Here is an 8,780-nt window from a genome sequence, read left to right as displayed (position 1 = left end):
GCTCCATAAAGAGGGCAGAAACCGAGGTTGATAGATGGAATTGAAATGCCTTAATTTGTCTTGTACGCGCTTCTTTAACCCTTTTTTATTAATCTAATCTCTTGCTATATGCTATTAATTTCAACTCATTCATTTTACTAGTAGCTTTCCTTGATAACTTGATCACTACTTATGTACGTAGAAGTTCCACGCACAAAACTAGCCTGTGATTAGTAGGCGCGGAGTTGAGGCTAGCTAGGCCGGGAGACATCCTATAAATAGATTTTTTTTTTTTTTAATCGCATAGCTTAGTATTAGGGTTTATTATAACTCCAAACTTTTTTTTTTAATTTTTTATCATATGATATTTTTTTAATATAAATGAGAATTTATAAATAAAGTTTAGGATATATATTGTTCTTTTTAAAATTTGTACACAGGTGCAGGTCTAAGATATTTAGAGTAATGCTAAGTACAAGGCTATATTTGAATGTTAAGTTAAATTATTTATGAATAATAGTGAGTTAAGATGGTAGAGTGAGTTTTGTAGAGTTTATCTAAGATGAATTTAAGGCTGTGTTTGGATATTGAGCTCAGTTAAACTAAATTCTTTAATAATAGTAGTGAGTTGAGTAGTGGATAGAATTATGTAAGATTCATCTAAACTGAGTTTAAAACGTATTTGAATGTTAAGATGAATTTAATACTTTTTATGAGAAGTTGAAAAAGGTTGTAGATCTCACATAAAGATGTGTTAAGTTCAAAAAAATTATAGATCTCACATATAAAGAAGTTTGGAATTGAGATGAGTTTAGTAATTTGAGAGTTAAGTATTTGGATGTTAGACTTAACTTAAAATTAAACTAAACTCAACTAAGTTTAGTTGAGTCTTGCAAGCAAATGCAACTTAAATGTGTTTAGATGTTAAGGTGAGTTTAGATGTATTTATAAGAAATTAAAAAAGATTGTGGGTCCCGTATATAAAAAAGTGTTGAATTGAAAAATGTTGTGAGTCTCACATATAAAGAAATTTTGAGTTTAATAATTTGAGAGTTGAGTGTTTAGATATTAGAGTTAACTTAAAATTAGACTAAATTGAATTGATCTCAACTAAATAAGTTTGTCAACCAAATGGGACTAAATAGACAAGCTTTACGCAAATTTTTTTAAAAAAGTAGACCCAATATTAAAAAAGTGTAAAAAAATCTATTCATGTTTAATGAGATCCATCATTTTCCATAGAAGTTACGCAAAACTTATCTATTTGAAATATGTAACTATCGTTACACCATATACTAATTACTGGTGCAAGTTTGACAATTCAAACCACAAGCCATACAAGCCTGATCCATCAGTTTATGGTAACAGGATTGATATTGATGATCAATAATCGTACGGCTAAATAAATAAAAGACAAAAAATAGGATTTAATATTAGGCAGGCAAGAAAGCTGGGGATGTAGAAGATCATCAAAAGCTTTTAAGTTTGACTTGGGAGATAACGCTTCCAAGAATCCAAACTAAACAAAGCAAATGAGGAATCTTTCAGTCAGTTGTTGCCTTTTGTCTTTTTCTTGCGCATATAAAATATTACTTTGATTCGACATATATATTGTATGGAAAGATGGATTGATTGGGGAAATTAAAGATATATAATAAACTTAATTTAAATAAAATCAATCTGTTGTCTTGTATACTTCCCATGAACTGAGCACTTTCTTGCATTAACCCTCATGTGAACAAACTGGAAGAAATTTGATCTGCGATCGTGGTATGGTGCACCAATTTTGTACTCTTCCCATCTTTCAATATTAGAATAAAACAGATCAAATAATATTAGAACGTTGTTACTGTGAAGATTATTAAATTATTAGGTGATCAGTGAGAATTAGAGGACCGGAGAAAGTACTGCAGCTAGCCCACTGAGAATAGTTTGAATTTAGAAACGAGTTGAGATAATTTGTGAATAGTAGAATAAAAATTAAATTATTTATTATATTTTATGAGAAAATTTGAAAAAATTATTTTTAGATTTGAAAAAGTTAAATTATTTATTATATTTTATGTAAAAATTAAAAATATTATAATGATGAGATGTGATGAATTTTGAATGGAAACTAGGCCTAAGCTATAGCGTATTAATTCCAAATCCAAACTTACGTACAGTCTTACTATTTCACAAGCATCGATCGAACCAGCTTGTAGCTAGCTAGGAAAAGATCATTTCCTCCATGCATATATATAAATATATATTATATATATATGCATTATTTTGGAAATGTATTCGCTAGAGTATTTGCTTCATGAACATTTCGAATATATAAAATATCATGAGAATGCATGGGATTAATTAATATCATAGAAGCCACATCTCTTGTGGGTATAGGTTTCTGATATTATTTTTAGAAGAAGCTAGCTTCTGATAATTATGCACCCCGATTTCTACACTTTTTGGTTTGTTAAACTAGTTAGGGGTCTTTGGTAATTATAATTAGATGTCTATTTGTGCTGAAAGACTATATTATATATATATATATATATATATATATATATATTTGGTGCTATATTGCGCGCATATATAGTATCTATTCATATATATGATTTAGCCGCTTGAGAGCACTAGTAGTAAGCTTAACAAAATAATATTTTGACTAAAGTTTAATTAAGTTGCATAAAAATTCATTGTCGTAAACTCAACAAAATTACAATATTTTTAACTTTCATCATTTTCACCGGTCAAATTTGACTAGCCCAAATTACTATCCAAATATTATTTTAGCATAAAAAATCCCAAGTTACTAGCCAAATCTTGCCTTGTTGCACCAATTGTAACATGCTACAGGCACCAACTGCAATTGCAAATACCATTGAATCCATTTTAACCCCTGATTTAATCATTTGATTAAACATATCAATAGTCAAACCAGGTTTGTTTTCTATGACGACAACCTGACTAGTATAGTCCAAAAAATAGTTTGGAAAAAAAGAAAATCGAAATACAAAAACATATAGTCGTTGGAAAAATAAGGTTGAAAAAAATATATTCGTTTTAGAGATATGATCGTTGGAAAAATATGACCGCTGAAAATATATATCAGTTGAAAAAATGACCATTGTAAAAAAAAGATCATTAGAAAATTTTATCTGCTAAAATAATATGAACGTTAGAAAATTAATGTGTAAATTTTTAATAACGAATAATTATTCAAATTACTATTAGAATTAAAATAAATAAAAATATGAAAATTAATATTTTAATAAAATAGTGATAAATTTAAAGAATGTTATTTAATATTGTTAAAAAATAGTTAATTAAACTTATAAAAGTAAACTCTCAGAACAAATTTTGTTGAACCCCCTTTAATACTGTATATTTCAGGAGGACTGTATGCATGCATTCTCTTCAATTTAATAAAGAGATTTAAAGGATAAATAAAGTTGAATATAGATATGGAAAAAGCTACTTTACTTTTTTATTTTACCTATTCTATTTGATTGTTGGTTAAATTTTTTTTTTTTATTTAGTGATTAAAGAAGTAATTTTAAGTGTATTAGTGTATTATTTTTATTTTTTAAAAATATTTAAATATATTAAAAAAATATGAAAAAAAAAAAACAAAAAAACTTTTTACCGCCCGGCGGTCAACTGGCACTTCTCCGATTCGAATCGTGATATCGATCATTCACGGGGGTCACTTCACATGATGATCTTATGCATGCATGCATGGCATCATGATATCATGTTAGAGCAGTATTTTGCTAGCTAGCTGTCACGTACTATATATATATATATATATATATCCATTAAAATAATTGCTATATATCACTATTTTGTTCTCTCTCTTAAGCGTTTTAATTTGTTTCTCTAAACCGGTTTCTGATAAGGATCCTTCTGCAGCCACAGACAAAAGCCATCCGATGGTGGCCACCGAATAGGCTATTCAATTTTTTTTGATACATTTTTCTATATTTTTAAATATTTTTTTAAAAAAAATTTACAATATCATTCAAAAATACTTCTTTAATTATTAAATAAAAAAAAATCGGTGGCCACCAATTCCCTTCTGATAATATTATCATGTGTCCAGAAATTATCGTAATAGCAGTTTTCAATAACAATGATCTGATACAGAATAATATATATATATATATATATATATATATATATATATATATATATATATATATAATCTAGGTATTCTATGCGCGCGATAACAATTAATTATAGAATGAAACGTCGTCGTCTGATCACGGGATCTATCTCCGTTCAACCACTACCAATGAAAAAGAAAAATAAAATATAGGAAGGAAATCTTTGAAGTCATGTTTCCGATCCGATGCTCTTTTCTTTTTTCTATTCTTGTTTAAATTTATGAGCTGCTGATATTATAAACTTCAGAGTTAATTTGATCAAAGTAGGAGAAGTTACTATCTTCTTATTATCTATTTATTATTTATAATATATTTAATTTTTTTTTAACATTTTTTAAGTATTTTTTTAATATCTTTAATGATTATAAAAAATAAAAAATATATAATTTTATTAATAATTACTCTTTTAATTATTAAATAAAATAAAAAATAAAAAAATAAAAAAATAAAAAAAAATAAGTAGTAGAAGAGTGTAATTTTATCATTATCTTATAATTAATCGTACGTACGTGCAACTGAGTCAATTAATTAGACATGACCAGCAAAATGTACTATTTTCAGTCCTTGTGAAGGCAGCTAGCGCGTAACACGTTTATTTTAACAGATGTGATGAAGGGAATTAAGATTAAAATTAAAAATTAAATAAAATATTATTAAAATATATTTTTTTAATATAAGATTTGTTTTGAAATTTAAAAAAAATAAATTTTTTATTTTATTTTATGGAAGAAGTTAAAAAAAATATATAATAATTAAATAAGATAAGATAAAATAAATTAATAAAAATTACGAAAACAAATAAGATCTAATAGGCTTCTAGCTGTATCTCAGTTCCCACTAAAATTAATTACGTAAGTCGCGAGTCATGATCATTTATAATATATTAATGCATATACTTTAAACTAGAAAAATGATAACCATACCTCATTTTTCACAGGATCGGATTTGGAATTAGGTAACAAGAGTACTGTGAGGGAGAGAGAGATCAATGATCATTAGATTTTGTTGATTTGTGTGTTTTTCACGTGGATGTTCGTACTTATGGAGTCTTAACATACATTCAGTACGTTCCCACTTCCCACGTACCTCGATCGAGTAATTCGCTTAAAATTAGTTGTTAAATCAAGTTCATCTCAAATTAATTATTGATTAAATTAATTATTTTTTAACTTCACATAATATTAAATTCATCTCAACCTATTAATTCATACATTTGCATTTAAAATACTAAACTTATCTTAACCTAAAAAAAAAAAAATTATCTCAATGTAATTTACAAAAGAAAATTTTTTTTCTCATCATCCCATACATGATATGACATTAGATGATAAATTTATAAATAAAATATAATAAATAATATCTAATCATTTAATATCATATTATAAAATAACAGAAAGATGATAAAAATTAAAATGATGAATGGTATTATCATGATCATGTTGGTAACGACCCTAGCTAGGCGTTCTAGGACTCGGCGAGGACCCGCACGTGTAGTAGTACAGACTACAGAGTACTTCTCAATCAGGCATGCACTCCCCCGGCCCCTAGCTAGTAGCTATACACAAGTTTTGAATTAAGCTGGGATCATAACGTGGAACCATACAAGTTTTAGATAACTCATTTGCGGCGTGTCGACCACAACGGGCCTTCTTTGTTATTTTTTTTTATATGTTAGTATTATTATGATTATGTTTTTACACTCTCCTTCGTGTCGCACACTCTTTCACTGGTCATTGAAAGGGTCCCGTACTTGAGCTGGATTAAGGGGACACAAGGGGTCCATCATGCATGCAACTGAAAGCTGCCCAAATTGGAATCCAACCCTTAAATTCTTCACTCAATATTAGAAAATCTTGGGGGTGGGGTCCTAATTGATTATTGGATATGCCCAAATTTGGATCCGACCCTAGCTAAAGATAAAAAGTAAGAGTGGAAAATGTCGAAAATGAAGAAAAATTAGTAATTAAGGTGATATATATATATATATATATATATATATATATTAGAGTAATGACAGGTGTAAATTTCAAATAGATAAGTTTCATGTTAGATGGAGGGGCGCCCACGTGGGACTGACCCCTCCTGCTGTTACTTGTAACGCATGGCTTAATGCCATGCATTACTGCCGTTTCCATCCAATTGAAGGCTGGCCTTTAAGGCCAGCCGTGCATAGGAGGACTATATATAGTCATCCTCAATTGTGTTTTTGGCACCATCTGAAAAGTAGAAAAAGACTCTCTCTCTTTTTGTTCTCTCTTAATAAAATACTTAGGCTGTAGATTTGTTAAGTGTTACTCTAGTTCCATACTACGTAGTACACTTTCGCCACTAAGAGGAAACGCTTGGAGTTTATCAATCTGGAAAAACTTGTGGAACAATTCTTTAAGTTGAGTTTGAGGTACTTTTCCGTTGTGCATTCTAACATTTCATACAAGTCATTTGTAAAAAAATAAATTTTTTATAAAACGAATATAGAAGATAAAATAGTGTGGGGGCCTTCAAAGAAGGGTATATTTTCTATAAGAAGTGCTTACTACCTGGAGTTAGAGAGGAAAAGTGCCACCAAAGGAGAAACAATCAAGAAGAAATGAAGTAAATAATAGATGGAAGGGTATATGAGAATTGAATATACCAGAAAAAGTGAAATTGTTTCTGTGGAAGGCAAGGAATGAGTACCTACTCACAAAGAATAAATTATACTTGAAGAAGCTAGTGGAAAATGCACTCTATCCAGTAAGAAAATGAAGATGTTATGCATGTTCTCTGGAAATGCATTGCTACAAATGATGTATAGCTTGAGTCATTGATTAAAACTCAAAAATGGTGCACTGATGAAGATGACTTACTGGACCTTTGGGGAAAATTGATGATCAAAATGTCAAAAGCTGAACTAGAAGAAACAACAGATGTGATGAGGGGTCTGTGGACAAAAAGAAACCAACTTATTTTTTAAGATAATTTTAAAAAATCTGGGCAAGTTGTAAGCATTGCAAGGGAAGAGGTGAAAGAGCTTCAAAGAGCTTAGAGCCTAATAAGCAGGAAACAACCAAATGTAGTTGCTGTGAGGCAAGTGGGATGGAAGAAACCGAGGAAAAATTATGTAAAAGCCAATTGGAATGCAGCTTTGGATCAAAAGGAGAAAAAGATGGAGATTGAAATAATTATAAGAGAGGAGCATGGGGAAGTATTAGCAGCGATTTGTGGTGAAAGACATCATGTACAACAAGTGGCAATAATAGAGAGTCTAGTCCTCTAGAGAGCTATGGAGATCTGTAATGATCTTAATTTTTGCAGTGTAGTGTTTAAAGGTGATGCTTAGGTTGTCATTAAGGCCATTAATGAAGATAATGAAGATTTTGCATACTATGGGATGGTGGTAGAAGATAATCAAGAATAGGACTGATTGAAAAGTGCAATTTATACATAGAAGCTCAAATGAGGTAGCACACATATTGGCAAAAAATGCTTTAAAGTTAGATTTTGAACAGATATAGATAGAAGATTTTCCTAATTGTATTACTCAAGTCTTAGAAAAGGACAGGAGATATATTGTCAACAATCTTTATCAATGAATACAAAGTGATATGTTTTTGTTTAAAAAAAAAGGTGAATTTTTATATTTTTTTTAGGTGAGATCTTCTTTTTTACAATGTCTTATATGTAATTTGTCTATTTAAAATTTATACAAATCATTTCTCTATATATTGACAATATCAATAAGAGGAGGTGCCATTATGTTTAGAGAATTACTTGGCTGCCCTTAAGAATCCTCTGGAATTATATACCGCTCACTTCTAAAAGCTATAGTGTGCCCGTTTGCCGATCTATAAAGTTCTTGGGTACTCAAGAATCTTCTTGAGAACCCAATGATCGATATTGTTCTATTGAAATAGAATTATTAATAATAAACGCATTTTTTTTTATTAAAAAAATACATAAAGTTCTTAATTAATTAAAGAGTACGTACTCTAATACTGTGTTTGATCTATGGCACACTTGGCTCACACCGCATTCTTAGAGCATCTATATTGGCTTGATTAAATTTATCTTTAAAATTTTGTCAATATTACACTTTTTTACATTTATCTATTCTATTTAAATTCAATCCCATATTAGATTATCCATTCACTCTCTATATAATATTAAAATATTATTAATTTAATAATTTTTTATTTAATTTATTTTTATCATATTTTGTATCTCTACCAATTAAATGTTAATAATAATTATATTCTAATTAAATTAATATTTAAAAAATCATATTTTCAAAAGTCAATTAATGCTAATAATAAAAAATATTTGATTAAACTCATTTAAAATTCTATCTAAATTTATTAATTACAAACTAAATAGTATTTTTGTTTGGAATGAGAAACTAATATTTTAATGTTTGTTTGGAGTGAGAAATTAGTATTTTAATGTTTGGTGAATCAATTATGGTTCTTCATATTTGGTCAACCACCGTAACAAAAGTTTAAATTATTTCAGATTTATCCAATTCAATGTAAGATGTTTTTTATATTAATTATGTAAATTTTAACCAACCTTCTTATTAGCTTGGCACATGACAAGCCAACCAGGATGCTCTTAGCTATTATAAATATTCACATGACTCCAATCTCATTCTCTCCAATTAAGTTGTATTCTGGC

This window comes from Juglans microcarpa x Juglans regia, chromosome 1S, assembly GCF_004785595.1.
Source record: "Juglans microcarpa x Juglans regia isolate MS1-56 chromosome 1S, Jm3101_v1.0, whole genome shotgun sequence".
Classification (NCBI taxonomy): Eukaryota; Viridiplantae; Streptophyta; class Magnoliopsida; order Fagales; family Juglandaceae; genus Juglans; species Juglans microcarpa x Juglans regia.
Note: the sequence above shows the minus strand (reverse complement) of the source record.